This window comes from Pogona vitticeps, chromosome 3 (assembly GCF_051106095.1).
Source record: "Pogona vitticeps strain Pit_001003342236 chromosome 3, PviZW2.1, whole genome shotgun sequence".
Classification (NCBI taxonomy): domain Eukaryota; kingdom Metazoa; phylum Chordata; class Lepidosauria; order Squamata; family Agamidae; genus Pogona; species Pogona vitticeps.
Window position 1 is genome coordinate 5,861,185 of NC_135785.1, and position 6,316 is coordinate 5,867,500.

The 6,316-nt window shown below is 47.5% G+C and overlaps 1 protein-coding gene across 1 annotated transcript in view; it reads left to right on the forward strand.

Annotated features, from left to right (window-relative positions):
* The window catches only part of PRSS56 (serine protease 56), a 29,973-nt gene extending 24,445 nt beyond the window's left edge, over positions 1-5,528 (forward strand). The window contains exon 10 of the mRNA XM_078389012.1: positions 5,374-5,528. The gene's annotated coding sequence lies outside the window, so the exon portion shown is untranslated. The remainder of the gene's footprint in view (positions 1-5,373) is intronic.
* The last annotated feature ends 788 nt before the right edge of the window (positions 5,529-6,316 follow it).

The following is a 6,316-nucleotide window of genomic DNA, read 5'->3' on the forward strand; positions in this document are numbered from 1 at the left end:
ACCGGGATAAGAAGAAACGGCTTACCACAAACATGTCATGAAAAGCTCTTGAGCCAAATTACCACTCGCCTGGTTCTCCTCTGGAGGTCAAACGTTTCTGCAGCAGATCCAAGAGATGGTTTTGAAAGACCGTGCGGCCTTCAGCGGCTCTGGCTGCTGAAAAATAGCACAGACTATATTTACACTTATTCATGAGGAGCAGGTGAGACCCTTTAATAGGACAGCCAGGTGTGCCACAATCCCAAGGTTGTAGCCCTTGTGATTCTGGTGGAAAAGTAAAGCTTCTGGTATTCTCGAAGGCTTTCACGGCCGGGATCTGATGGATGTTGTGGGTTTTTCGGGCCCTTTGGCCTTGTTCTGAAGGTTGTTCTTCCTCTGTTCTTCAGAGGACAGAGTGCTGTCCTCTGAAGATGCCGGCCACAGAGACCGGCAAAACATCAGGAAGAACAACCTTCAGAACACGGCCAAAGAGCCCGAAAACCCCACAACAACCATAAAGCTTCTGGGTCCCTCAGAGCCATGATTCCCAATCTTGAGTAACCCAATTGCTGCAACCTCCAGAAACCCAGGCTAGCACAGCTGGCGGGTGAAGGCTTCTGGGAGTTGCAGTTCAAGAACATCTGGGTGAACCACTGCCTCAGAGGGTTGGCCTTCCTTCATGGAAGCAAAGCAATAGGAAATGAATGTTTCCCCAAAATCCTGCATGGCAGATTTTGTGCTTTCCATCTCCCGAGGCTTCCTCTGAAGGATGTTCGAGCACTAAGCGTCGTCCACCGGCCTTCCCTTTTGCTGCTCTGTTTTGCCAAGAAAATAAAAATAGCCCTTCAGGAGTCAGCGAGACTGGATTCTCAGCATCTTGCTGTGCCTCCTCTATTGTCTTCCCCAGCCGGAGCGCATGAGGCCGATTGTTCCGTGTCTCGGGAGACATTTCTGGCTTAATCGAGGCGATGGGAATGTTTATTATTCCCCGTTTGAAAGGTTTGTCATAGAGAGGAGAGGGTCACATTGGATCAGCATCATTTCTTGGGCTTTGTTGACGAGACTGGGGCCTCAGCTCAGGACAGGCAGAACGTGAGAGAAAACATTTTTATCTCTTGTCATTTGAACCCATGGTTTGGAGCTCTCTGCTCTAGAGTCACAGAAAACAAGCTTGCTCTGTCCTCCCACAGGGCAACCCTTCAGAGATTTGACGTTGGCTATCCTGTCCCCATTCAATCTTTGCGTCTCCACACAAAACCAGCAACTCCCCCCCCCCCAAACTGTTCTTCACAGGGTTTCCAGACACCTTACTGTCTTGGCCCCCTTCCTCTAGGAAGCTTTTATTTTATTTTATTATTATTATTTAAAATATGTTTACCCAGCCTTGCTCCTTAAACAGGACCCAGGCTGGCTTACATCATCAAAATGCATTATTTAAAGCTAAAAATAGTACCTATACAAATACTAGGTAAAGGTAAAGTTTCCCCTTGACATTGAGTCCAGTTGTGTCCGACTCAAGGGCGCGCTGCTCTTCCCCATCTCCAAGCCGTAGAGCCAGCGTTTGTCCGAATACAGTTTCCATGGTCATGTGGCCAGCATGACTAGACATGGAATGCTGTGACCTTCCCACCAAGGTGGTCCCTATTTATCTACTCGCATTTTTACAGGCTTTAGAGCTGCTAGGTTGGCAGGAGCTGGGACAAGCGATGGGAGCTCCCTCCGTTGCATGGATTCGATCTTACAACAGCTGGTCTTCTGACCCTGCAGCACAGAGGCTTCTGCGGTTTAACCCGCAGCGCCACTTCATCCCCCTAATACTAAAATACTTGTTGTTTGTTGTGGTTTAGTTGTTTAGTCGTGTCTGACTCTTTGTGACCCCATGGACCAGAGCACGCCAGGCCCTCCCGTCTTCTAAAATACTAAAAAGGGCCTAATACCACATTTCCACACAATAAACAAAAGACCACTCTGAAAGCAGGCCCAACTGAGTTCCTGCTTATTCACATCCTTCGTAAACTGAGGTGCCCAGAATGGGACGCCACAGAACCAGAGGGGAAAAGAATGTTCGGTGATCACATTTTCCCATGTAGCTTGGGAGATGCACCTCCCCACTGCTTCCTTCTGCTGTACAGTGAGCCTCCCAGACCGGTCGTCACCTTTTTATGGTGGGAAAAATACCTTGCCCCTGCCCGGAACCATTGCACTTCCATGTTGTGAGTAGACTATGTCTAGATGGGTGGCATATAAATGCAATAAATAAATAAATCTCCCAGCTCCTAGTGCAGCTAGACTGGTCAGCAGCTAGGGTTGCCAACTTCCAAGACTTTGGTTGAAGTCTTGGGAGAACGGTTTGTTGTGGGTTTTTCGGGCTCTTTGGCCGTGTTCTGAAGGTTGTTCTTCCTAACGTTTTGCCAGTCTCTGTGGCCATGGGCATCTTCAGAGGACAGCACTCTGTGCTCTTGGGAGAATGTCTCTCCAGGCCACCAGGTAGGAAGAGACGTCTCAAGGCACGGACGATGAGGAAGAGAGCTTGTTTTTGGGAGGGACGTGGCTTCAAACTCTGCACACCTTCCTTTGCCCTATCTCAGCTGGCACCCAAGTTCTCTGACTCACTGCACAGGTATTTTTTCTGTGTTGCCACGGTGTGTTTGTTGCTGTTGTCCATCGTCGGGGTACCAAAAGCCAGGAGTTGAGGGGATGAGAGAAAGAACCATCGGGCGCATGCCCTTTGGCATGTCCTGTTGTTTTGAGCCAATCAGTGTTGTGACTCGTGACCCTTCTTCTGCCATCAGCCTCGAGACCGGCCACACAGAGCCTGGCAAAGAATAACCGTCCCCGGGGGGTAGGTGGCTGGTGAGCTTCCTGCGACCCCTAACAAGAGAACGGGGCTTTTAAAAAGTCCACTGGTGTCATGGGCCCTGAAGGCAAGGCCATGTGGGATGCAAGCCGTGCCAGTGATGGCGAATCTATGACATGTGTGCCACAGCTGGCACACAAAGCCCTTTCTTCTGGCACGTGGCAAATCTTTTGAAGTGACTGCAGCTGGTATTCCCCCTTTCTCTTCCTGTTCTGGGTCCTTTACCTTCCTGTCCGTCCCCATGATTCCCCCTTTAACTTCCTATCCGTCCCCATGATTCCCACTTTAACTTCCTGTCTGTCCCCATGATTCCCCCTTTAACTTCCTGTCCATCCCTATGGTTCCCCCTGAAACTGCCACTTCCTGTTCCTGTTCTGGTCTTCCGGGCGGCACAGCAGCCACTGGTTTCTTCCCCACCCCCTCATTTTGGGCACTCGAGCCGAAAAAGTTTTGCCTCCACTGACCTATGCCAACGTTGGGCCCACTCACTCAAATTCCTCTTGCTCCCATTTCTTGCATCAGCGTATGCTTCTGCTTCTCTAACCCTGCCTGGCCTCTGAGATATCACAACACCCTCCACCCATCTTTCAGTTTGAGCCCCAAATCTCGAGGAAGAAGATGCCACCCTCTGGAGGACAGATCTGGTTCGGTTTTCTGCCCTTGGCTAAAGTGGTTCACCGAGAGATAAACCTATCCACCTTACTAGTGGCTGCAGATCCGATGATTATTTACATCGCAGCTTGGCTCATTCAACAGATGGCGAACCTCCCGGAGGGTTTTGATGTCCCTCGGCTTTAGCTTTTCTTTGTTGACTTCCACTGGCATCAAACCCTTTGTCATCCCCTCTTCCCTTTCACATCCACCCACACCGCGCGTCTACAATAAAAAATGCAATCATGTAAACCTAGTAGTCAGAAAACAATAATGCCTCCTACAGCATTTACCCTTAAATTTATCATTTCGGCACACGTTTGTTTCATTCTAAAATTCATTAGCTATTTGATTTCCTGCTCAGGATCTTAGATAATAAGTTAATTTGATCACAAAATGTCACATCCCGTGCTTTTCTCTCCAAACTATTCAGCCACATCACAGCCGAATGATTGTGGGTATGTTTCCCCCCCACCCTTTCCATTGGTAAGCTATTTTTGATTTTCCTGCCGCCGATCATCTCGGCTCCATAACTGCTTTTTTGAATAGTACCCTTTAAATAATTTAAAAATGACCCATTTTTAAAATTGTAATAGATTTCTGGGGTAGGTGGGAAAGGAAGCGCAGACGCTGAAGAGGTAAAAGGGAAGCCTGTTCCATCTTTAAGGCACTTGGAGCCCAATTAAATAAAGAATACATGAAATGCACAATCCCATTTTGTAATCTTCTCTTTAAAGAACAAACAAACAGGTCCAGTGAGCGCTGAGCAAAGAGCAAGTGGTTTTAATCCTTCCGTTTACCTCCATATTACATATCATTCCAAAATAATTTGGGGCCCAGGGTGACTATTATTTATTTGTTTGTTTGAAGCCTATGTACAGGAATACCCCCTTACCTGCGGGATCAGTATCCCCTGATTCACTTATCTGCGGTCTGAAAAAATTAAAATGAAAAAATCCTAGAAATGCCGATTTCGAAAATGAAGTTACCAGACGCTGGCCACTAGACAGAGCTAAAGACTATGCTAAGTACATAGCCTTGGCTAGTGAAATATATTTCTGTGATGTCCTGACCAGAACGGGCCCCTCAAGGGAGCCAGAGACCACGCTGTGTATCACATTCGTGATTTAAAATCGCGTTCGCTAGAATCCATGGTTTTCGGCATCCGCAGGCAGGGCTTGGAAGCAATTCCCACAAATACAGTGATACGACAAATCCGCATGACGATGAGTTTTTGCGATCGCCATTGCGCTTCGCAAAACAGTGTTTCCTATGGGTGATTTTCGCTATACAATGTTTCGGTCCGTGCTTCACAAGACTTTTTTGGGGAGGGGGAACCGATGCTTCGCAAGACGACGATTTTAACAGCTAATCGGTGCTTTGCAAAATGGGTGTTTTCAGGACCGATGCTTTGCAAGACAGCGATTTAAACAGCTGATCAGCGCTTCGCAAAATGGCTTCCATATGGCCGATTTTCACAAAATGATGACTATCTTCCCCATTGGAACGCATTAAACGGATTTCAATGCATTCCAATGGGGAAACGCTTTTCACAAGACAATGTTTTCGCTAAACAGCGATTTCAATGGAACGGATTAACATCGTCCTGCACCACTGTACAGGGTTTTTATTGTACCCTGTGTTGAGTTCGAAAAGCTTTCTGGGCAAGTGGCAGATGAATTAAAACAAAACAATCCTCACCCTCAGCCTTTTCAGCTAGAAAATCACAGCATACTGTGTAAAGAAAGGGTGATGAAGATGACAAAGGAAAACATGCCCATTTTGCTTGAAGAGAGAAGTATTAGCTGGATCCAAGGGTGGGAATGGAAGACGATTCCTGGGAGCTTTTTCCAACAGCACTTTTCTCTGTCCCCCCCCCCCCCCAGAACTGCGCTCATACGCTCAGACCTTAGTGGAGTTCCTGCGCCAGGCGGAGGAGTTTTTCCGCACCCAGATTGACTTCTCGTTCTTCACGCGTTCGCTTCCACAGTTCATGGAACAAGTTTACAGGCATCTTTTCCCTGCCCGAGCACACCAGGATTCCCCAGGTATTGACTGACGCATACCCAGTTGAACATCCCAAGGGGAAGACAGAGTTAAAAAGGAAAAAGGGAGGTTGTGGGTCCAGCTTTCTTGAGGCTCACGTCCCAGTGAATCAAAGCTGGCTGAAATCTCTGCCTTGCCTTCCTGTGGGTGCTCAGCCGAGGAAAAGTAGCTTTGGAGTCAACTTTGAGAAAGTAACTTCAGAGTAACTTGGGAAAAGTAACTCTGAAAAAGTAACTTTGAAGTAACTGAAACGATGGCTTGCAGTTTGCTTTTGTCTTGACAATTCAGTCCAAGTTAGTGCAAAACTGGTCCAGGGATTAGTTCTTGGTGACATTATGGGGTGCAGCCAAGCACCACAGCTGTTTTTGCTTCTAACTGTGGGTTCGTTTTTTAAAAAAATATCCTGGCCATACCTAGGAGAGGTGCATTGGATGTATATGCCATGGGGATGGTACTAGAGTGACCCGATTACTCTCAAAATATTACATCGTCTGCAGAGCCACCAGAAATGTCTGAGGTCTGTCTCTCCCCTTTAATCCCTCTCTCTCCTTACCTGGAAACACGGCATTTGCTAAATGCCCATCCTTTCTGCTCCAGTTCCAAGCAAAGAGGCCCCGTCGGGAGAAGAGATGGCAGGCCTGCAAGGGTGTTTCCCCCACACTACATTCTGATAGATGCAAGGGATCTATCAATGGCCCCATTTCTCTTCATACCCTGAGGCCAAAAATAGACATTAGAGATAGCCTGTGGCTGGAAGAGGGAAATCCTTAACTAATATAAATG